This window comes from Crocodylus siamensis, chromosome 2, assembly GCF_052110815.1.
Source record: "Crocodylus siamensis isolate JL-2025a chromosome 2, ASM5211081v1, whole genome shotgun sequence".
In the NCBI taxonomy this organism is placed as follows: domain Eukaryota; kingdom Metazoa; phylum Chordata; order Crocodylia; family Crocodylidae; genus Crocodylus; species Crocodylus siamensis.
This window is the reverse complement of record NC_143396.1, coordinates 54236237-54260992: the sequence shown is the minus strand read 5'-3', so window position 1 is coordinate 54260992 and position 24756 is coordinate 54236237. Positions and strand designations below refer to the sequence as shown.

The window sequence follows — 24756 nt, the reverse complement described above, 5'->3', positions numbered from 1 at the left end:
TCGCCCCGCCCACTGTGACGTAACTATGCCCGCCTGTGCAACAGGGGGCGAAGGGGGGTGGGGTCTAGGCGTGTTCCTCTCGCTGCACGCGGCCCCTGAGGCGCTGGGGGCCGCTCCAGGCAGGCATCCCCTTGAGGGGCCTCATCCAAGCCCTGAGGCGCCCACCTTTCCTCCCTCCCTCCCACACACAGAGAAGCCCCTGTGGCCGGCAAGGCGCAGAGCCCAGGCCCAAAGCAGCCAGGTGGGATGGGCTCCCCCGGCAAAGCACAGACTCGTATCTGGGCCTCTTGCAGGCTCAGATCAAGTCTAGTCCTATGCTTGCCTGGCAGGGGAAGCGTTGTGACCACAGAGGTGTTCTTCCTAGTTGCTCCGGGGGAAGACCACTCTCCTGGCACAGGGATAGCACCTGCCAAGGTAATGTGTAGTAAAACCTCCTGCTTAGCTGCTGGAGTGGGAAGGTCTTGGCTTTATGCCTGCTGTATGGAAAGGGGGGACTCCTCCCTAGCTTGCTCCTGGGTCATACAGCTGAGGGCAAGCAAAACTTGGGGGCACCCAAACCTCAAGCTTCTGGACTTGGGCAAGCAGGATGCTTGCCAAAGGATTTGGAAACATCTGATGGGGATGGAGGATGCTTGCTGGTAGTAGGGCCACTTGTTGTTCTGGGCTGACTCACGGCTTTGGAATTTGTTTTGGCGGATTTGGCCTGGAATACAGAAAATGTAATAATAAAAAAAATCTGGGTTTGGAATCACCCCCTCGGGGAATGTTTGGGGCTGAGCTGGCATCTGACCCCAAAAACGTGCATGTGGCTGTTAGGAATTGGAGTCCTGCTGTGGACTCCAGTGAGAATACAAGGATGGGCCTCAGTTGCCTTTGTTCATGTCTTAGGGGTGCAAGCCTGGCCCCAGTGAAATCAGTTCACTTGAAAGGGGCTAGGATTTCACACTAGGGCTTGATGCTGGTAGTTTCATGGGTGACCTTTTTAAGGAACAGGCAAATCTTAAGAATCCCAAACTTTAGACTGGAAATCACAGGCTTGCACTTTGATTTTTAAATTTCTTCTAAGTCAGGATGGGCCTTCAAGCCTCACAAGGGGTGTGCAGGAGACTGAGGACACAGCACACATGCAGGAGGGCTACCAGCTAAAGGGGCACGGCATACACTTGCACGACAGGTCTTGGTGGGAATGAATATGGGGAAGGGCTACAGGTTCCCTAAGTATACCACAGAAAGAAATTCCACACATACATAACTGGCATGGAGGAGTGATGGCTACATTAACTGTAGTTTGTGGGTACACAGAAGATGCACCGGCAGCCCTGTGTCTTGGCCCCCTGGTTAAGGTGCAAAGACCTTGATTACTCAGGCTCAATTTCAAGAAATGTCACCTGAGACTTTTCAGAACAATTCACCCTACTTTATCTGGCTATATGCAATCATATTTAAATGTTTTCCACCTTTATTACCCAATACTTTAAAAGACAGAAACCTATATTTTGTTTTTCTTGTTTGAAATTGATGATGGTAAAATATAACAAAATTGTGTTGTGACATAATGCAAATCCAGTGCTCTGATCTTTCTTACTCATGAAGATGCAATTGTATGATATAGCAACCCCATCTTATTCAGTCTCATAAGCAACTAACTACAGTCTCTCAGAGCTGAGAATTATGTTGCAAATTTTAATCATGCCCATAAACAGTTCCTAACTACAAAAGTTGTACCATTTAGTAATATTAAATTTAGTCTTCAACACATAATTTGAAATACCTGGATAGAAACTCATACTTTCTCTTACAGTATAAGCCTGGTTATAACATAGACTCCATATAAAGTATCTTGTTCAAAAGATACTGTAGTATCTATCTGGATAATTATTGTAGTGTTTTGTAAAAAAAAGTGGGCACTTACATAATTCCCCATGCAAACTACAGGAAGGGGTCACGTGGACCATATTTAGTGTGTGAGAACTGTAGTAGAAGCCAGGTTGGAAGCCATCTACTTATAGAGGCAAAAAGAGAAACTGTCCTTTGAAGAGAGTCTGGTGATTCAGATCATTACAGGGACTGTGTAGGTGATATCCAGAAGAGAAAAAAAAGATACTAAGAAGTTAAAGCAAGCAAGAAATAAATTTGAGCAAGAAAACAGCAGCTATTTAAAGCAATACAACCATATAAAGTAAGGTTTCCCGTCAAGAGTATATATTACATATATGGTCATCTGTGAAGGAGTTTGAGACTAGTCAGGAAGAGAGGTTCTACGTAAGAGTAATTTACAAACCAAGATAACACTAGTTGTGGTAATATATTTACAGTTTTTGCTTGCTTTTTCATATCCTTGTGATAAGGTATTTAGCAGAATTCACAGATTTCATTGGAATTTGACAGGCTACACCATGAGTGCTTCTGCTGCGGCTTCAAACTTGTGATCTCTTAGGTGGGTAGCTGTGAGCCTTAGCATCTGCACCCATGCCATCCCAAACCCTCACAGCTTTTGCTGAAACAATACAATAAAATGAACAATAACACATATATAAATATTATTTATGAGCAATAACATATCTCAACAGTAACATAGATTTCATAGAAATTAGGGCTGAAAGGGACCCCACAGGATCATTGAGTCCAGCCCCCTGCCCCAGGGGCAGGAAGTCAGCTGGGGTCACATGATCCCAGCAAGATAACTATCTAAATTTCTCTTGAAGGTGTTCAATGTAGGTGCTTGAACCACCTCCAGTGGCAGGCTGTTCCAGACCTTGGGAGCTCAGAGAGTGAAGAAATTCTTCCTTAAGTCCAGCCTGAAATGGTCTTGAAGGAGTTTATAACCATTCGACCTTGTCATCCCTTGGGGCGCTCTGGTGAACAATCGTTCCCCCAGATTCTGGTGAACACCCTGATAAGCTTATAGGTGGCCATCAGATCACCCCTGAGCCTGCGCTTTTCTAGGCTTAAGAGTCCCATAGCTCTCAGCCTGTCATCATAAGGTCTGTTTTCCTGACCTCTGATCATGCACGTGGCTCTCCTCTGGACTCTCTCAAGCTTCTCCACATCCTTTTTGAATTGTGGAGCCCAAAACTGGACGCAGTACTCCAGCTGCGGCCTCACCAAGGCCGAGTACAAGGGGAGAATGACTTTCTGGGATTTGCTTGAGAGCATCTATGGATGCAAGCCAGCATTTTCTTGCTTTACTAGCCGCAGCATCACATTGAAAGCTCATGTTCATCTTGTGGTCAATCATGACCCCCAAGTCCCTTTCATCCATAGTGCTAGCCAGCGTAGCTCTGCTGAGTCTATAAGGATGCTGCAGGTTTTTTCTCCCAAGGTGGAGAACCTTGCATTTTTCGGTGTTAAACACCATAAGGTTCTTGTCTGCCCATTTGCTGAGCCTGTCAAGGTCAGCCTGGATCACCCTCCTGTCCTCAGGTGTGGATGCTTTACCCCAGAGTTTGGTATCATCGGCAAACTTTGCCTGTCTGCTTTTGACTCCAATGTCCACATCATTAATGAAGATGTTGAACAATATGGGTCCAAGGACAGAGCCCTGGGGGACCCCACTGGTCACAGGGCACCATGACAATTGACTTCCATCAACCACCACCCTCAGGGTCTGACCAAGGAGCCAATTCCCCAGCCAGCGGATCATGGTGGACCTGAGGCTGGAGTTGGCCAGTTTTGCCAAGAGGTGATCATGGGATACCAGATTGAGGGCTTTTCTGAAGTCAAGATATATGGCATCAATCTATTCTCCCTTGTCCAGGTGATAAGTCACCTGGTCACAAAAGGAAATGAGATTGGCCAAGCAAGACTTACCCACAACAAGTCCGTGGTGGCTATCCCTCAGGATGTTGCCGTCGGCCAGTCCATTAAGAATGGCCTCTTTAATAATCTTTTCTGAGACCTTCCGTGGGATAGAAGTCAGGCTGATGGGTCTGTAGTTTGCCGGATCCACTTTCCTCCCTTTCTTGAAGATAGGCACCACATTGACCTTCTTCCAATTTTCAGGCACTTCACCAGAGCACCAGGAGTTCTTGAAGATTCAAGCCAGGGGCTGGGCTATGATGCTAACCAGCTCCTTGAGTACTACCTCCTTTATCATTTCTGCTGAAAACATACAATAAGATGCACATTATACCACTTTAAATGCAATTAAAATCTGGTGCTTTGGGTAGATGTGATATCATGTATTAGACCAAATAAATAGTTGGAGAAATTGCAAGCGTTTGGGTACAAACACCCTTTTTCAGGTATGGAGAGAGTCTGCTGTTGTTTTGTGTTCTTCTGGATGAAATAGGAACCAGTATGCAAAATGCAGGTCTGAAAAAGTAACATGGGGCCTCTGCAGGACACGCTTGGTAATCTGGTGGTAGCACCTGGCAACAAAGCTAATCTCTTTAACAGATTCTTTTCTTCCATTTTCCTGAGCAGGGACAGGGACATCCCCCCCACTGGGTTTCTGGACAGACCCAGGGGAGGCGTAGCATGGTCAAGGGTCAGCGAGGACCTAGTCAGGGAACTTCTGGAGGGACTGGACATGTTCAAGTCAGCAGGTCCCAATGATCTCCACCCCAGAGTGCTGAGGGAATTGGCAGAAGTCATTGTGGGACACCCGGTACAGCTTTACGAGTGCTTGTGGTGCTCTGGCAAGGTGCAGGAGGACTGGAAAAGGGCCAGTGTGGTCCCCATTTTCAAAAAAGGGAGGGAAGAGGACCCAGGAAATTATAGGCCCATTAGTCTTACCTTGGTCCTGGGGAAGCTCTTTGAGAAAATTATCCAGGAGCACATCTGCAAGGGACCAGCAGGGGAGATTATTCTTAGAGGCAATCAACATGGGTTCATTAGAGGCAGGTCCTGCAAGACCAACCTGGTTGCTTTCTACAACCAGGTCACAAAAGGAACAAAGAGACAAGTAAAGTTTCTTACCTTCTTGTCTCCACCCATGTTCTCCTGAGAGTCCTGCCAGTACTTCCATAGTTCAGCATTCCAGCTGGTTCTGCCAGCCCTAACAGAACATCCAAATCCTTGGATCATATCCCGCAGTTAGCCTCCTAAATAACTCCAAGCCAGCATTCCCTCTAAGCTGGCAGCGCGGCATGATCTCTATCACTATTAGTAACAAAAGATTCCCACCTCCCTTTTTCTTTTTCTTTACTTTTTGAACATCAAGGAGTGGCAGGTGAGTAATAAGGGAGACACCCAGAGCAGGGGGAATAAGCAAAGGATTTGAGACACCACCGAGGTACAAACTCCCATACCATGAAATAAACACAAGAAAACATTCAAGATACCACACAACCCCCCAAAATGTCATTTGTGGCAGTCAGCATATCCTGTGCAATGGCTGTGAATCAAATTCCTTGCCCTGCTTAGTATAGATACATGATGACTGAATTGCAACACTACACATTTCACCAGTGTATCTCTGTCTCAGCCCTTTTATATCTTTCATTGGCTATACCAACATGTATTTTGAGATGTCCCACAACAAACGCCAATTTCCACTGAAAGCTCAATTTTCAATGAGTTTTTGTTGTCTAATTGAAAAGATGTTTCTTGTAAATCTATATAAATATCCGTAGCTTACAAGATTGAGGCATTTTTACTGAAGGAGATCTCCCTCTCTTTACTGTTACTTTCCTTTCTTGACATAAAACTGTAACATATACAATTCTTAACATATACAGCCTAGCAGAGCTAGAAAAAAATCTGTTGGATACCTGGGCTTAGTATTTTTTCACACTAGAGATGGCCTTATGCTTTTTCATTATGATGCCCCTCCACTACTGTTCTTGGCAAGTTGCTGGCAAGATAGTTTTGTGACCCACATATCTCAGGAAGATGGTAGCCAAATAAATGTATAATTATTCCCGAACCACTTCAGACCCCTTCAACCGAGTTCTTTTTTGGTATGTACTGTTCTCCCTCATGTTGTCACTAGCCCCATCAAAATCTATTCTCACTGTCCTCGCCTAGCGAGCTGGTGTCAGGCGGGGAGCAGGGGCTGCTCCACGGTTCTGCTACTTGGGCCACAGTGGGGGGGCCCAGCAGCATTGGAGGTGGGGCCCAGCTGGTCTGCACAGCTCCACGGGCATGGGGCACAGCCACCCTGCCCACAAAGGGATGCTGCCTGGCTGGGGCAGGATGCCAGGCTCAGAGGGCTCCTGGTTGGTCTCTGTGTTCTGGGTACAGTGGGAGCTGCAGCCACAGGCTGTTCCCTGGGCTCTGGGAACAGCCGACGCAGCCAGTGCTCAGGGCCGAGCCAGCCAGGAGCCTGCAGAGCAGTGGGTCTGTGCAGTGCCTGCCCCAGGCCTGGCCCCTTGAGGGGAGCTGCGAGTGGGCAAGGCCAGGACTGGGCAGGCTGAGGCAGCTGCGGTGGCTGTTCCCAGGCTCCAGGGGGCTCCCATGGCCAGGCCCCTGCACCGGGGATGGCTCTGCCCTGCCTGTGCTGTGCCCAGTGTGCAGGGAGGTTGATCCTGGAGAGGGAAGCCCCCTGAGCATGGCGTCCTGCCCCAGCCAGGCAGCATCCCCATGTGCACAAGGTGGCTGCGGCCCATCCCTGTGGAGCTGTGTGGGCTGCCCAGGCCCCACCACAGGTGCCGATGGGCACCCCTACCTGCCCGCCCACCACAGCTCGAGCCCACGAGCCCCAGGGTAGTCCCCACCTTCCTAAGGGCCTGACTGGGCTGGCTTGCCCGCGGCGCCTCCCCCCATGCTGCCTAGACCCTGTCCTGACTGCCAGGCCCCAGCACTCAGCACCTCAGTGCTGCCCGGCATGGGACAGGGCCTCTGCTTGCCTGGGCAGCTCCCTCCAGGGGCCAGCCGGGCTGGAGGGTGCAGCCTGGGAGCACGGGGTGGGGGTAGTAGAGCATAGGCAGGCTCCCTGCCTGCCCTCCCCTGGCTCTGCCCCGGGGCCTGCTGCGGTGCTGCGACTTTCATAGATTTCATAGACATTAGGGCTGGAAGGGACCTCAGGAGATCATCAAGTCCAGCCCCCTGCCCAAAGGGCAGGAAGTCAGCTGGGGTCATAGGATCCCAGGAAGATAAGCATCCAATTTACTCTTGAAGGTGTTCAATGTAGGTGCTTGAACCACCTCCGCTGGCAGACTGTTCCAGACCTTGGGGGCTCGGACAGTAAAGAAATTCTTCCTTATGTCCAGCCTGAAACGGTCTTGCAGGAGTTTGTGACCGTTCGACCTCGTCATCCCTTGGGGCGCTCTGGTGAACAGATGTTCCCCCAGATCCTGGTGGTCACCCCTGATAAACTTATAGGTGGCCATCAGATCACCCCTGAGCCTGTGCTTTTCCAGGCTAAAGAGTCCCGTGGCTCTCAGCCTGTCATCGTAAGATCTGTTTTCCTGACCTCTGATCATGCGCATGGCTCTCCTCTGGACTCTCTCAAACTTCTCCACATCCTTTTTGAATTGTGGAGCCCAAAACTGGACGCAGTACTCCAGCTGCGGCCTCACCAAGGCCGAGTACAAGGGGAGAATGACGTCCCGGGATTTGCTCGAGAAGCATCTATGGATGCACGCCAGCATTTTGGTCGCTTTACTAGCCGCAGCATCGCATTGGAGGCTCATGTTCATCTTGTGGTCAATGATGACCCCCAAGTCTCTTTCTTCTGTAGTGCTAACCAACGTAGCACTGCCGAGCCTATAAGGGTGCTGCAGGTTTTTCCTCCCAAGGTGGAGAACCTTGCATTTTTCGGTGTTAAACACCATCAGGTTCTCGTCTGCCCATTTGCTGAGCTTGTCCTGGATCACCCGCCTATCTTCTGGTGTGGATGCTTTGCCCCAAAGTTTGGTGTCATCGGCGAACTTGGCCAGTCCACTCCTAACTCCAATGTCCACATCATTAATGAAGATGTTGAACAGTATGGGTCCCAGGACAGAGCCTTGAGGGACCCCACTGGTTACAGGGCACCATGATGATTGACTGCCATCAATCACTACCCTCTGGGCCCGACCACGAAGCCAGTTTCCCAGCCAGCGGATCGTGGTGGAGCCAAGGCCACAACTGGCCAGTTTGGCCAAGAGGTGATCATGGGATACCAGATCAAAAGCTTTTTTGAAGTCAAGATATATGACATCAATCTCTTCTCCCTTGTCCAGGTGATAGGTCACCTGGTCATAGAAGGAAATGAGATTGGTCAAACAAGACCTACCCGCAACAAACCCGTGCTGGCTGTCCCTTAGAATGTTAGCCTGGGCCAGTCCCTCAAGGATGGCCTCCTTAATAAACTTTTCTAAGATCTTCCCCAGGATAGAAGTCAGGCTAATGGGCCTGTAGTTAGCTGGATCCACTCTCCTCCCTTTCTTGAAGATCGGCACCACATTGGCCTTCTTCCAGTCTTCAGGCACTACACCAGAGCGCCAGGAGTTTTCAAAGACCCGTGCCAGGGGCTGGGCTATGATGCTCGCCAGCTCCTTGAATACCCTGGGGTGCAGGTTGTCAGGGCCAGATGACTTGAAGGTATCCAGCTTCTCAAGGTGTTCCTTCACGAGGTCAGCATTGATGGAGGGTAGGGGATCCCCCTCACCCAGATTTCCCTGTCCCATAGCAGGTATGGGCATCCCGTGTGACTGATGAAAGACTGACGCAAAGTACCTATTTAATAGGTTGGCTTTTTCCTGGGCGTCAGTTGTCAGTTGACCCATCTGGTTTAGCAGGGGTCCAACATTGCCCTTGCTTTTCCTCTGGCTCCCCACATACCTGAAAAAGGACTTTTTGTTGTCCTTGATGTCTGAAGCTAGTTGGAGTTCAGTTGCAACCTTGGCTTTCCTGGTTTGCTCCCTGCAGGACTGGACCAGCGCAGAGTAATCCTCCTTGGAGGTGAATCCCGTCCTCCATCCTTTGTAGGCTTTCCTTTTTAGCCACAGTAGGTCCGCTAGGTCTCTGGAGAGCCAGGGGGGCTGCTGTACCTTCTTGCTGCCTTTCCTCCGTGTTGGAATAGATTTAGCTTGTGCACTGAGGATCGCTTCCTTGAGAAGCAACCACTCTTCTTGAACTCCCATCTCCCTGGGGTCATGGTCCCTGAGGGCCTGACTGACTAGCCTCTTGAGCTTGTCAAAGTCGGCTTTTCTGAAGTCAAGGACTTCTGTGTTGCTGACTGACTTGCCAGCTTTACGGCGGATGGTGAAGGTGATCAGCTCGTGGTCGCTGTCACCCAATTTCCCATCGATCACTAGGTCGCCGATTAGGTCATCCCCCGTAGCCAGTACCAGGTCAAGCAGCGCTTTGCCTCTCGTTGGCCCATAGACCTCTTGGGTCAGGTAGAGGTCATCCACGCATGAGAGAAAGCTTTGCGCCCGCTCAGATTTAGCTGACTCTGCAGGAGATGGAAAGGGAGGAGGAAACCCTTGGGCAGGAAGAAATGCCACATTCTTCACATTCCAAACAGATCAAGAGATCTGAGAGGACCCAGAAGAGGAGGAGACGCGTGCTCGTCATAGGCGATTCCATCCTGAGAGGTATGGAAGGGCCCATTTGTCGCCAGGACCCTTCAGCACGAGAGGTCTACTGCCTGCCTGGAGCTAAGATTCAGGATGTGACGGAGGTAATCCAGGCCAGGATCAAGCCCACCGATTACTACCCCATGGTCCTTGTCCATGTGGGTACTAATGATGCGGCCAGGAGAACCCCCGATCACCTGATGGCGGACTACCAGGCTCTCGGCAGCGTGCTGAGGGAATTTGGTGCACAGGTGGTATTCTCTTCCATCCTACCAGTGAACGGATGTGGAAGACGGCATGAGAACTGCATCCGAGAGACCAACTGGCGGCTTTGGCAGTGGTGTCTCGAGGCAGGCTTTGGCTTCCTGGACAATGACCCACACATTACAACGAGGGACATGCTCAGCTGGGATGGGCTTCACCTGTCCCCCAAAGGTAAGCGTGTGTTTTCTTCCAGGTTGGCGGATCTCCTCCGGCGGGCTTTAAACTAGGCTCGTCGGGGGGAGGGGAAGATGAGGGTGGGGGAGGCTGTGGACCACCAAACCAGGTGGCACCCACAAGGACAGCCCAGCCTGAAGAAAGAGAGCTTTGGGAACGTGAAAGGCAGGGGGTGGACAGCAATACGGCACAGGTAAGGAACGGGAAGGTTAGGGACAAAAAGCCCTTCAGGACTTGGAGCGAGGGGGTAGCAAAAGCACCAGTCACAGGGCTCAAGTGCCTATATACTAATGCTAGGAGCATGGGGAACAAGCAGGATGAACTAGCGCTCCTGGTTGCACTAAACGACTACGACTTAGTGGGGCTGACGGAAACCTGGTGGGATCCATCCCACGACTGGGCGGTACATATTGAGGGCTATAGATTGTACAGAAAGGACAGAGTGGGGAAAAGGGGGGGAGGGGTTGCGCTCTATGTTAAGGAGCAATATACATCAACCCTCATCAAGACAGAATCAAAGGATGAGGAAGTAGAAGGACTGTGGGTTAGGCTACATGGGGGGCAAGGAGAAAAGGATTTGGTGGTAGGGGTCTGCTACAGACCCCCACATCAAGGGGAAGAAATAGATTTGGGGCTCCTGAGGCAACTCTCAGAGACCATAAAAGCTAAAGAGGCGGTGGTCATGGGGGACCTAAACTACCCGGACATCTGCTGGGAGACACAGACAGCAAAGTCCCACCGCTCACACAGGTTTCTAACCTGTGTACAGGACCTCCACCTGACGCAGGAGGTACATGGTCCCACTAGGGGGAATGCCTTACTGGATCTGGTATTGGCAACGGGGGATGACATAGTAGGGGACCTACAGATCGGTAGCCATCTGGGGGACAGTGATCACCTAAAAGTACAATTCAACATAAGGCGTCGAGTGGGTAAGGTAACCAGTAGGGTGAACGTGCTGGACTTTAGGAAAGCTGATTTCAGCAAACTCAGGCGATTAGTGAAGGATGCACTGCAGAGTAGTAGTTTTGAAATGATGGGAGCCCAAGAAGGGTGGCTGTGCCTTAAGGAAGCTATCCTTCTCGCACAAAGCGAGACGATCCCCGTGCGAGGTAAAAGAGGGAAAGGGGCCAGGAGGCTTCCCTGGCTGACCAGAGAAATCCTGGGGAGACTAAGGGCCAAAAGGGGAGCACATAAAAAGTGGAAACAGGGAGAGATCACCAAAGAGGAATATACCTCTTCTGCTCGTGCTTGTAGGGAGGCAGTTAGACAGGCCAAAGCTACCATGGAGCTGAGGATGGCAACCCAAGTAAAAGACAATAAGAAATTGTTTTTTAGATATATAGGGAGTAAAAGGAAGGCCCAGGGAGGAATAGGACCCCTGCTAAATGGGCAGAAACAATTGGTGACGGACAGAGGGGACAAGGCTGAACTCCTCAACGAGTTCTTCGCCTCAGTGTTCCTAAGTGAGAGGCATGACAAGTCTCTCACTGGGAGTGTAGGGAGGCAGCAGCAAGGCACCAGACTTCCATGCGTGGACCCTGAGGTGGTGCAGGGTCACTTGGAGGAACTGGATGCCTTTAAGTCGGCAGGCCCGGATGAGCTCCATCCGAGGGTACTGAAGGCACTGGCCGACATCATTGCAGAGCCACTGGCGGGAATATTTGAACGCTCGTGGCGCACGGGTCAAGTCCCGGAGGACTGGAAAAGGGCCAATGTGGTTCCCATTTTCAAGAAGGGGAGGAAGGAGGACCTGGGTAACTATAGGCCAGTCAGTCTCACCTCCATCCTTGGCAAAATCTTTGAGAAAATCATCAAGGCTCACATTTGTGAGAGCCTGGCAGGACAAATTATGCTGAGGGGAAACCAGCACGGGTTCGTGGCAGGTAGATCGTGCCTGACCAATCTAGTCTCTTTTTACGACCAGGTCACAAAACGCCTCGACGCAGGAGGAGGGGTGGATGTCGTATACTTGGACTTCAGGAAGGCCTTTGACACGGTATCCCACCCCATACTGGTGAACAAGTTAAGGGGCTGTGACTTGGATGACTGCACAGTCCGGTGGGTGGAGAATTGGCTGGAGGGTCGCACCCAGAGAGTTGTGGTGGATGGGTCGGTTTCGACCTGGAAGAGTGTGGGCAGTGGGGTCCCGCAGGGCTCAGTGCTTGGACCGATACTCTTTAATGTCTTCATCAGCGACTTGGACGAAGGGGTGAAATGTACTCTGTCCAAGTTTGCAGATGACACTAAGCTATGGGGCGAAGTGGACACGCCGGAGGGCAGGGAACAGCTGCAAGCAGACCTGGACAGGTTAGACAAGTGGGCAGAAAACAACAGAATGCAGTTCAACAAGGAGAAATGCAAAGTGCTGCATCTAGGGAGGAAAAATGTCCAGCACACCTACAGCCTAGGAAATGACCTGCTGGGTGGCACGGAAGTGGAAAGGGATCTTGGAGTCCTAGTAGACTCCAAGATGAACATGAGTCGGCAGTGTGATGAAACCATCAGAAAAGCCAATGGCACTTTATCGTGCATCAGCAGATGCATGACAAATAAGTCCAAGGAGGTGATACTTCCCCTCTATCGGGCGCTGGTCAGACCGCAGCTGGAGTACTGCGTGCAATTGTGGGCGCCGCACTTCAAGAAAGATGCGGATAACCTGGAGAGGGTCCAGAGAAGGGCCACTCGTATGGTTAAGGGCCTGCAGGCCAAGCCCTATGAGGAGAGATTAGAGAAACTGGACCTTTTCAGCCTCCGCAAGAGAAGGTTGAGAGGCGACCTGGTGGCTGCCTATAAGTTCGTCAGGGGGGCACAGAAGGGAATTGGTGAGTATTTATTCACCAAGGCGCCCCCGGGGGTTACAAGAAATAATGGCCACAAGCTGGAGGAGAGCAGATTTAGATTAGATATTAGGAGGAACTTCTTCACAGTTCGAGTGGCCAAGCTCTGGAACGGGCTCCCAAGGGAGGTGGTGCTCTCCCCTACCCTGGGGGTATTCAAGAGAAGGTTGGATGTGTATCTAGCTGGGGTAATGTAGGCCCAGCACTCTTTCCTGCTTATGCAGGGGGTCGGACTCGATGATCTATTGAGGTCCCTTCCGACCCTAGCATCTATGAATCTATGAATCTATGAGTGATCTTCCCACAAGATGTCCAGGTAATTGAAGTCACCCATGACAACCAAGGTCCTGGAGCAAGCGGCCTCAGTCAGTTCCCGGGCAAACTCCTGGTCAAGCTCGGGACTTTGAGTGGGAGGTCTGTAGTAGACTCCCACCGTTGTGTCCCCTGTGCCGAATTCCCCACGAATTTTTACCCAGAGGGTCTCTAGCTGTCCATGCCGGTCGCCAACATCAGCTTGCAGGGACATGTAGCTTTCCTTCGCATAGAGAGCTACACCCCCGTCCCTTTTGCCAACGCGATCCCTCCTGTATAGGGTATAGCCCTCTATACCCGTGGTCCAGTCATGGGTGGAGTCCCACCAGGTCTCCGTTATCCCAATGATATCATATTTCTTTGCTCGTCCTGCTTGTTGCCCAGGCTCCTGGCATTAGTGTACAGGCAGGCAAGTGTGCCCTTCGGGGCTCTTGCCTTGCCCACAGATTGTGCCAGGGCTGGGGCAGGGGTGAGCTCCCTTAAGTGCCCCCTTAAGTGCCTTGGTCCGCTGGCTTTGCAAGGGCCGTTCAGCGGGCCAGGAGGGGCAGTAGTCCCCCCATCCCCCAGCGGGCTTAGTTTAAAGCCCGGTGGAGCAGGTCAGCCAGCCTGGCTGAGAAGAGCCTCCTCCCCAGGGGAGGGAGGTGGAGGCCATCTCTTCCCAGCAGCTCGCTGCCTCTCTCTCCAAAGAGCGGGCTGTGGTCATGGAAGCCAAAGCCTTCCTGATAACACCAGCGCCGCAGTCTTTGGTTCACCGCGTGGATCCTCCTCTCCCTCCTCAGCCCATAGCCCGAGACTGGGAGGATCGAGGAAAACACCACCTGAGCTCCCAGACCCCTAAGCCCCGCTCCCAACTCCCTGTAGCGCCTCATGACCTGGCTGGGGGTGCTCCGAGCCGTGTCATTGGTGCCCACATGAATAAGGAGCATGGGGTAGTGGTCTGTGGGCCGGAGGAGCTGCGGGCAATGCTCGCAATGTCTCGGATGCGGGCCCCCGGGAAGCAGCAGACTTCCCGGGCTAAGGGGTCGGGGCGGCAGATTGCCCCCTCAGTGCCCCGCAGGATGGAGTCTCCCACAACAAACACCTTACGCTCTGTCTTGGGGAGAGCGGGGCCAGTAGCTGCGGTCGAGGCTGGGTTGCCTGCGGGAGCTGGCAACTGCGTGGGCTCTGCTGGGGCTGCAAGAGGTGCGAACCTGTTGCTAAGCTCCGGCGGGGCAGTGGCCTTGGTGCGGCAGGCCTTGGGGCCCTTGACCACCTTGGTCCATGCCCCTGACTGGGCAGAGCGGGAGGTCCCAGAGTCCTCCTTAGTCGCGGAGGGAGACGGAGCTCTCCCCTGCGGCTCCCGGGGGAGAACGGCCTGGCAGTAGGAGATCTCCTGGTCACCTGCTCGCAGTCCCTGATGGCACGCAGTCTCTGGACTGTGGCCTGGAGCTCCTCCAGCTGGCGCGCCAGAGACCCCAGTAGGGAGCAGACCCCGCAAGGGGAGGGGGCCATGCTCCTGGGCCCCAGAGCCTGAAAAAGGGACAGGCAGCCCCCGCAGCCAAGAGCTGCATAGGAGAGCCCAGAGCAGGAACTTAAAAAAAAAAACCCAAACCCCCCCAATTTCTTTGTGTGCCTCCCGGCGTGCTGGGAAAGATGTCTCCGCTTGCCACTAATGGCACACATACCAGGGGTTGCTGACCCCTGCTCTAGTATATGATGCAGATAGAAATATCTATAGAAGACAACAAAAGGCTATCAAGTCAATCTCTAGTTTTTCTCCTGACTTAGCTGCTTCACAGCTCTTGACCTCTATCGTTTTCAGAAGCTTTGAGAATCATTGGGCATTATTTTCCTGATCTGATTTTTTTTCTTACTAGCTGTACCTCTTTATCAATCACATTAATTGCTCATATCAAGTACTTATCTTGGAGTAAAGTTCTGATAAACAGCAGTGTGACAGTTGTGCCTCTTTGGGGCCATCTATTAGTGGTCCCGCAACACTGATCCAGGGCCAACTGCCTGCCTTTTCGCCTGCCACGCCTTGTTGTTATTTGCTTGATTGGAAGATCTTAAATCAAGCGGGAGGCTGCCTGTTTTCTGTCTTGGTGCCTGAGGCACTGTCTGCGGTTCCTTTCCTCCCCTTACACCACAGCCCAAGCCTCGCAGATGTATCTGATGTTGTTCAGGTCTGTCCTACTCTCTGCACCACATGGACGCTCTCTGTCTTGTCCCTCAGCCTGCACCCTCGCCGGCGCCCTCTAGCTCCTCTCACAGCCAGTGCCCCTACCGGCACCCTCTAGCTTGTCCCGCACTGCTTCTTCTGGGACTTCAGTGCCTGCTCCAGGTTTCCTTGCTGCCCCCTTCACTCGGGGCTCCTCACTGCCCCCCTCTTGGCTCTAGGGCTCCTTGCTGCCCCCTATCTCCGGGGCTTCTCCCTGCCCCCCAGCTCCAGGGTTTCTCCCTGGCCCCCCGGCTCCAGGGCTGGGGCCAATGCACCCAAACAATGCTGCACCCTCTCTGGCACCAGGAACCCCCACACTACTGTGGGGTCCTTATGAGGCCTCCTCCAACCCCTAATAGCCTCACCCGGTCCTCTGGTCAAAACAATAAACACAAGAACACAAAGCCCCTGGGCTACAACATAGAAGCTAGGCTGTCCTGGTCAAATAAGAATCCATCCCTACCAGAGAGAGAGCACACCAACCCCAGCAGCAGCAGGGGATGTTCCCACCATCAGAGTTCTCCCCTTCGTACCGGTTGAGTTCCTCCTCTCTCGGCCGCCAGAGGGAAACTACCCTCCTGGCCACCTGCCTGGGCTTAAGAAGGGCTAAGCTCCGCCCCTTCCTGTCTTTAGGTTTCACTGGTTGCCCTAGCAACCAGCACCTGCACAGTCCTGGTGACTGGCAGCTGAGCTTCCCCCTTCTTGCCACTAGGGGTCTCTCCCGAGCCGTTTCTGCTCTCAGTCGCAGGGCACCTGAGAGCTCTGCGACAAGCAGTCTTGAGTGGATATTTGTAGTTTCAAATAATCTTCCAGGTGCGCTTTGTAGAAGCATAGAAAAGCAGAGCCGGTAACCTTCAGGGTCATCTAGTCCAGCAGCCCAGAAGCAGGATCATCCTTACCCAAGCCCACCCTATCCAAATCCATTGTCTAACTTAATAATAAAACTACATAGTCAAACCTGACACTATAATAAGGCACAACGCTCTAGCCAGCCACAGGTAAAGTAGGGGGATGACAGTGGCCAATGCCTTGCTGCTACAAGCATTGATAAAATAGTCTCGAGACATTCACAACCTCTGCTACAAAGGGGCTGTATCCACATGAACAGGGGCATGTGTTTACAGCAGCACAAATAGTAGCTGCAAAAATTTCTGCTGCTACTTTGTGCTGCAGTGCACGCACCGGTTCATGTGGTTTTCAGTGGGACACGTCCCATTGCTCCATGTGCTGCAAGGGGGACTGGCTGGGGCACAGGGTGCCTCATCACAGGACTAACCAGCAAACAGCCCCCATGCTGAGGCACTCTGTGCCCCAGTCAGCTGCTGCCTGGCTGGCTGGGATTCAGTGTGCCTCAAGACAGGGGAACAGGAAGCCTTGGGCTGGCTGCTCCCCTGTCTCCACAAGCCACAGTGTTAGGGTTTTGCCATGGCTCCTGGGTGTGGAGCGGGGGCAGGGGAAGTGGCAGGCTCCTGAATGACTGGGACGCAGCAGTGCTGGTGTCCCTGCCTTCCCTGCAAGGGGCCTCTCCAGGGAGGCGCCCTAGGGTCAGCATCCCCCCCCCGCACCCTTGCTGTGAGTATCCTGGGTGCTGTGAGGTCTTTTTGTATAGAATGAGGGGTGCCCGACCCACTATGCCCTGCTGCTGCTGCTGCTGGCCATGGTGCCTCAGGCATACCTGTGAACCTGGCACAAGTGTCAGTGGTGTGGAGGGAAAGCCCGCCTTGCCCCACAACCTCTGTTGCAGCCTGGAGGGCTACCTGTGGTTGCATGTCCCTGCTCCCTGCAGCCAAAGAGGACATCACTTCTGGCATCAATGCATTCCTTGGTGTCTGAGAGGCCTGTGCCTGCCTACCTGCGGGGGCACAGGGTACATGCTGTGGCAGGGCTCCGGGGACCTGGGGGAGCACAGGTGGACCAGGCAGGGAAGGGGTGTAGGGGCCAGGGCAGGGGTGGGGAGGGCCTTTCCCCCATTGCAGGGCTTACCAGGTGGGTGTGGCAGGCAGGCCCAGCATCCTGAGTTGTTCCCTGCTGGGCAGGAGCTTCCTCTGGGGAGCAGCTGGAACTGCTGGCAGCTGGTGGTGCCCTGGCTGGCCTGACCTGGGCAGGGTTGAGTATGCGGAGCTGGTAGGGCAAGCACTGGCCCGGGCTCCCAAAGTTGCTGGGGGAGGCCAGAGGTGGGGAGCTCAGTGGGACAGACCCCTGGTGGCCCAAGGGGTCCTCCCCTGGTGATGTGTCACCTCAGGTGCCAGGCCACAGTGGAGGCTTGGGCAGGCCACCCATGTTGGAGTAGACAGCATAGCTCAGGCCAGGGTCCCAGGGTGCAAGGATGTCATTCAGCTGCCGCATAAAGGGCATGGACTTACGGGCGGCTCCTGACCAGCAGTTGTGGTCGGTGACTGTGACCCACTGGGCCCTCAATGCTTTGACCGTTATGTGGTGCTACTGTGCCAACCGGTCATGCCCATGCTCCCACATGCAGCCTGACAGGCCCTCATAGAGGTGTGCGTTGGAGCACCCACTCTGTGCAAACTGGGTGAGGACCTTGGCCTCACCCCACAGTGTGATGAGGTCCATGATCTCTTCCTGGGACTAGTTGAGACCCCAGGAGATGGCGTGTGGCATCAGGGAGGATGCCAGCCTGGCTCCCTTGATGGCTTGCTGGGTCTCTGTGCAGCAGTGCTGGTGCTGGTGGGCCTGGGCAGCTGCCTGAAGCATCCAGCACAGGAACATGACATGGAACAGGCAGGTGTATGACAAGGGTGTGCTGGGCACCAGTGGTGGAGTCTGGGCAGGTTGCTGTGGGTGGCCTGGAGCCAGCTGGAACAGGACCCAGTGTCCAGAGGCTGTCTGCAGATGTTCCAGGGTGCTGCCAGGCTTGGCAGGTTCCTGCAGCACCAAGCACAGTATGATTTCATAGATTTTCATAGACAGTAGGGCTGGAAGGGACCCTGGAGGATCATCGAGTCCAGCTCCCCGCCCAAAGGCAGGAAGTCAGCTGGGGTCACAGGATCCCAGCAAGATAAGCATCCAAACATTTCTTAAAGGAGTCCAGAGTAGGTGCTTGCACCACCTCCAGGGGCAGTCTGTTCCAGGCCTTGGGGGCTTGGACAGTAAAGAAGTTCTTCCTTATGTCCAGCCTGAAACGGTCTTGGAGGAGTTTGTGACCGTTTGACCTTGTCGTCCCTTGGGGCACTCTGGTGAACAGGTGTTCCCCCAGATCCTGATGTTCACCCCTTATATACTTATAAGCAGCCACCGGGTCCCGCCCTGAGCCTACAATTTTCCAGGCTGAAGAGTCCCATGGCTCTCAGCCTCTCATCTGTTTTCCTGACCTCTGATCATGCGCGTGGCTCTCCTCTGGCCTCTCTCAAGCTTCTCCACATCCTTTTTGAAGTGCGGAGCCTGGACTTGGATGCAGTACTCCAGCTGTGGCCTCACCAAAGCCGAGTACAGGGGGAGGATGACATCCTGTGATTTGTTTGAGAAGCATCTATGGATGCAAGCCAAAGCTTTGCTAGCTTTACCTGTTGTGACATCGCATTGGTGGCTCATATTCATCTTGTGATCAATCATGACCCCCAAGTCCCTTTCAGCCATGGTGCTAGCAAGTGTAGCACTGCCAAGCCTATAAATACGCTGTGGATTTTTCTTCCCAAGGTGGAGTACTTTGCATTTTTCGGTGTTGAACACCATCAGGTTTTCATCTGCCTATGTTCTGAGCCTGTCAAGGTCAGCCTGGATCACCAACCTGTCCTCAGGTGCGGACAGTTTACCCCAATGTTTGGTGTCATCGGCGAACTTGGCCAGTCCGCTTCTGATCCCAATGTCCACATCATTAATGAAGATGTTAAAGAGTACAGGCCCAAAGACAGAGCCTTGGGGGACCCCACTGGTCGCAGCACACCACAGTGATTGATTTCCCATCAACTACCACTCTCTGGGTCCGACCTCGGAGCCAATTCCCCAGCCAGTGAACTGTGACGTAGCCAAGTTGCACTGTGTCCCCTTTGGGATAGTTTGATCATGCAGTGACTCAGGTACTGAGCTGTGGCTGCATTTCCTCTGCTTCATCCTGCCCGCTCTGAGGTTTGTGGCACGTTGGGTGTCAGATCAGCTTCATCTCTTATTAGTTTCAGTTGAAACGGCTGATCAGTGGGGAAAATCTGGGGTTTCTGCTTCATATTCTCCTTCGCAAGACAGGTCTGCTTTCCATGTAAAATAATAACTTTCCATTGGAACACTGAATATCCAAGATCCAAAATCTGAAGAAAATTTAATCTGAAAATGTCACCAAGGAGCATCAAAGGGATAGAAGGCCCAGTGCCTTGTGCTGCCATTCTCCTCTAGGATAGCCATTCTCAACCAGAGTGCTACAGCACCTAGGGTGCCTTGAGATCCTTTCAAGAGTGCCATGGGGTACCGTACAGCGTTAGCATGGATAGCGGTGCAAATACGATGCATAAGAGAAACCCAGAGATTTCAAATAGGAATCTAGAGTATTAAAAGCATTCGCACCTGCTGGGATTTGAGCTCTTTGCAACAGAAGAATTGCTCTATTATTTTGTCTCAGTCAAAAAACAAGAGCTGGCATTTTCCAAGGGGGACCTTGAGTCTACTGAGGCTGGGAACCACTGCTCTAGGAGCTGGCTCCCCAGCTGAACAACATCCTCCATGAAGCACTGCAGCAGCTCAGCAAGATGCCACGTGGCTTGCGGCAGACGTAGCGCACTCAGGAAGCCGAGCTCAGAACGAAACTGGAGGGCAGAAGATCCCTGAAACCTGCTTCCCGTGTGTGGGCTACTGTAGCTGGCCTGGGGCCAGCAGGTGGCCCAGAGCCCTGACGTCCCCACAGGCTTTTAAGGGGCTGGGGCAGACAAAGAGCAGTTGGAGAAGCTCCATGGGGTCAGACAAGCTTGTATTTCCAAGTAGAAAATTTACTCATGATTAGAGCAAATTACTGTGCAGTAAGTGTCTGCGTGTGTAGATGTGGACACTTCCTGTGCAGTAATTTGCTCTACTGCACAGTAAAGCATCTTGTGTAGATGCTCCCACAGTCACAGTCCTTTAGCAAAATTACAGCATGAAGACCAGGGGCGTATAGACAAGTGCAGGCAGCCTGTCAGGGAGGCATTCTAACTCATGGTGCTTTACACAAAACACCATGAGTGAGATCATCATTGAACCCAATAGGCTTGTTGGGTTTGGGAGACTCAGAGTCAGCCTGCATTTGTGTGCATGCCTCTGGCCAGCAGGTGGGGCTGCCATTGTCAAGAGCCTCAGTTGGGGAAAGGAGTGGAGCCCCCCCACCATGCCGCCCAGCCTGGCAACCCATGCTGGGGTCTTGTGGGGAGCCAGGTTGGGCCCAGGAGGCAGGGGGTCTCTGTTTCCCCCCTTTATAGTAAAATAAAGATACAGTACCACGTATTATTGGAGATGCTGCAAGCACTAATAATTGCACCATAGACAAGACTTCTGGGGCTTCCTATGCATTTAAGTTTATGTTATCTAAGCATGCTTAGAGCAGGTTTGGACAAAATCGTGTTAAGTAGGCCAGCAGCTATTGGAGCCTTTTCTCGCAATGTTGCTTCCATTGTAGAATAAGCACCAGCACTAGAAAAGGACAGAACTTATGTTTCTAGTGCCTTTTGTGACTACAGAGCAGGGTCCTTCTATGAAAACTAATGACTTAAAGCAAATATGCATAACATCTCATTTCATGAGAACTTTTAACTAGGGTAGGCTTAATAGGATTAAAGAGAATTATAGATGAGCTGACATAGCAAGATATTTAAATAGATTAAAGCTGGACTAATAAAATAATAATCCACTGCTGTGACTGCCTCCCATCAGTCAAGGTTACTTGACTGAAATACAGAACAATGCAAAAAAAAAATCCCTGTGGGAAAATGTGGACTCTAGAACGAATCCAGCTCCCACGGAAGTCAATGAGAGTTCTGCTATTGACTCTTAAAAGGGAACTTAGTTGGGGTCATTGTTAAAAGTAGTTCAGTGCTTGATAGGAATTGAATTTTCAGTTTTACTGGAATAAGACATTATATCCTGACAAAATAAGACTGAATTTGGCATATGATTTGCATCTTATTTAATTTGGTATTTTGAGTGACTATATTGTGTGTCTGTATATTTGACTTGCTGTAGGGATAATGTCTGGCTTGCTATAGGTATAACCATGCACTTGCATGGTTTATAATACTTTGGCTTTTATTTTTTTAATTATAACTGCTACATTCTTGTGAAGACTTTTATCTTTAAGTTCCAGATATATATTCTCTGCTTCAAGAACTTTCTATTGTGGGGACTGCATAATTATACCTTCTGTGGAAAAAAGTTAAAGTAGTTGAGTGACTTTAACTGTGACTTAATTGTGACAGAGAGAAAAAGATGACATTTTAATTTCATGGTTATGTTGGAGTGGTACTATATATGTGACAGTCCAGGAATATGCAAATTAGGTTATACTTGTTTTGGGCCAACTATAGAGTTGGGAGAGACCTTAGACAAGCTTTAGGGCACATGGTACCCTTCCCCAGGTGACCTGAAGTGACCTTTCTCTACCAGCCAATAGTTAAAATAAACAGTTTTTCCTTGGCATTGGCAAGAAATAAGCTGTGAGCAATAATATTTTTTCACTAAATGAATAAGAACTTTTTACAGTTCCTTAAGCATCAACATGGGAAGAAAATATTGTTTCAAAGGCTATGGTAGTTCAGCTAAGGAGTTTACAAATTGAGTAAACCTGTTTTTACTAGTCCAGGTGATATGATAAAAGTATGAAAAAATAAACCATAAAATACTATCTTTGATGCTATAAATACTCCAGTGAAAAAGCTATAACAAATAATATAGATATCCATCAGAAGAAAAATAACAACACCACAAATGTATCACCAGACAATATTGCTATGTAATTATGTTTCCAACAGAGATTTTATTATGAGAACAGAAAATGTTCAAAGTGTGTATTTGTCAAATCTTGTACACATTCATAGTATTCATAAGCTTCTGTTCAGGTGTGGGATAATGGTGACTGTCACTGTCTCTAAATCTCAAAATCCAGCACTAGGTCAAGGAAATCCTCTTCTAATAACCATGTCCTACCCTTGGAGTACTTGTGAGAGCAACTCATTAGACTGTCCGTTTGAGAATACAGCAATGAGGAAATTATTGTGTGAAATACCAATTATGTTTGGATTTTCATTGCAGCTGTGTTTATTCAGTGTGGGCATGTTGCTGATTTAAAGGATTGCATTTACTACTAGGAGAATCAAATTAGATTACAAAGGTAAGCATCCACCGTAACAATATCATTAGAATAGTGTTATTTTATTTTTTTAAATTTGCTTTATTCTACATGTACCCTGCTTTTCTAGAGGGCAAAAGATTTTGTTATGACATTGTACTTTTGTAATGTAGCTGAATATTTATTATTTTGTTTATTGTTTGTGGGCAAGGTAAAAAACCAAAGCAGCTGAATGTTAATCTTTTATTCCTTGCAATTGTGTACAAAAATGTTCTCTTTAGTAAAGACTTTTTAGATTGCAAAAAATATTTTTTTCTAAAAGAGTTTTAAAAATAATGAGAGTTTGGGAAATAAGCTGTTTTTATAAATATCTTATCTTTTTAAAAACAGTATTTAAATTAATATTATTGGTAAAATCCACATGACCTAATAATAATTATGGAATATTTATAAAGCTAAAGTTCATCAGCACTATTTGCCTAAATTGTAGAATTTGGTGTTTGGTAATGGGTTACAATAAAATAAAAAAACAGAGTGATTGTATGAATAATATATGATTTTTAAACAAAACTGTAGCTACAAGAGATGAAAAAGCTGCATTATTATAATTTAATACATTTAGACCAATATATTTTGCTTAAATCTCTTGGTGATACAGTACATGCAAAAATATGCACCAGGGAGGTCTTGGCCCTATGAATTATTGGGAGTTTTTTCGCTGATTTCAAAAGAACCAGGATTTTTCCTGTAAATGCTACATACAAACATTACATACAAAAAAGTACATTACATTACATACCAAGTGCACCCCCCACATACAAACATTAGCATTCTGACACTAGGAATATAGCTTCAAAAGGAGGCATGCAGTTCTGCTATTTGTGCATAAGGTTCTGTGGCTTCTGAGTCTAAAAAATGTGTCCTTTAATTTTAGAAATTATCAAAAAGGTTCTTCAACATGTACTGAATGAGAAGGCAGGCTAGTTCAATATATAATGGTTGACTCATAAGGAAACAACCCTTTCCTGCATGCTTTATTGAGTATCCATACTTACCCAAGTGGCTTGAGGTCCAAGTCAGCAAACGCTTTCAGTTCCAATGTAATGGGAAGTTTACACCAACCTTATTATCAGACTGGAAAAGCAGTGGCTCAGATGTGGTTGGTTGCTCTACTGCTCCACAGTAAGGACCAGTGAAATATCAGAAATGGCAGGCAGCTCATATAAACATGTATCCTATGCCACACAGGGCCTCCATAGATTTTGGCCTATCTGTTTTCTGTGGAGCAGTATGTGCATAGGGAATCAGGTAGCATAGGGGCATTATACAGTTGAAAGCTCCCCAATTCCAATGCTTGAGGGCAAGTTTGAAGTGTCTGTATTGTCCACCTTTTACTTTCAATCTCAGTGTCATTGGGCCCCTGAACCCAGTTGACCTTGGCTGTTTTTTAAAGATATTAGCCAGAGCTGTTGTTTAGGTGGAGTGGAAAATCCTGTGTGATGGTTCTGTTTAAAAGAGAAACTGGTGACACAGAGTCAGAGCAATCCTTGGTGTGATCCATTTATTTACAGAAATAGGCACAAAATTCTGTTTTCTTGTACAGCAGAGGAACATTCTGGGCACAGATGTCTGCAGAAATCCAAGCTAAGTGCTCCAGCATGGTGCCCAAAGAGTTATTTTTTCTTACTGGGTACCACCCACCTCCTTACCTTTTTTAAGGGTCTCACAGATCCATAAACAAAACTGCAGCATAAAACAGCCTCTCTTAATACCGCTTTTGCCCTACCTTCCTCTCTGCAAGCTTATCACACAAAAGGAGGCTTAATTGCGTGCCTGATCCACACTGCTCTTTGACTGTCCTGGCTGCAATGAATATATGGAATCTCAACTTTCTATGTCATTACTGGGCAGTCCTTATACCCTTTCACAGTAGGGTTGCCAACTCTGACTGAAGCTATTCCGGGATATTTTTCCCCCCAACATGATATAATGTCATTAATTGTATTGTTCAACCTGTTTACAATATCAGTCTCCCAGATGGCTTTCAATAGTCACCAGGAGATCAGTGTTGATTCTGGTACGCTCCCGGCCAATCCAGAAAGATTGGCAACCCTATTTCACAGCCAGAGATTACACACGTGGTAGATTTTGTAGGCTAACTGAATTGCACAATCCAGAGGCTCCTTGTATTCCTCTACTCCCTTGCAAGCTTCCTGTGTGCCACCCTTCCATGCCCCTTTGTTTTCAGGGATTTCA

At 49.9% G+C, this 24756-nt stretch overlaps 1 protein-coding gene across 1 annotated transcript in view; it reads left to right on the top strand.

Annotated features, from left to right (window-relative positions):
• The first annotated feature begins 209 nt into the window (after positions 1 to 209).
• CNGA1 (cyclic nucleotide gated channel subunit alpha 1) overlaps positions 210 to 24756 on the top strand; it is a 46075-nt gene continuing 21528 nt past the window's right edge. The window contains exons 1-2 of the mRNA XM_090034699.1: positions 210 to 414; positions 22464 to 22542. The gene's annotated coding sequence lies outside the window, so the exon portion shown is untranslated. The remainder of the gene's footprint in view (positions 415 to 22463; positions 22543 to 24756) is intronic.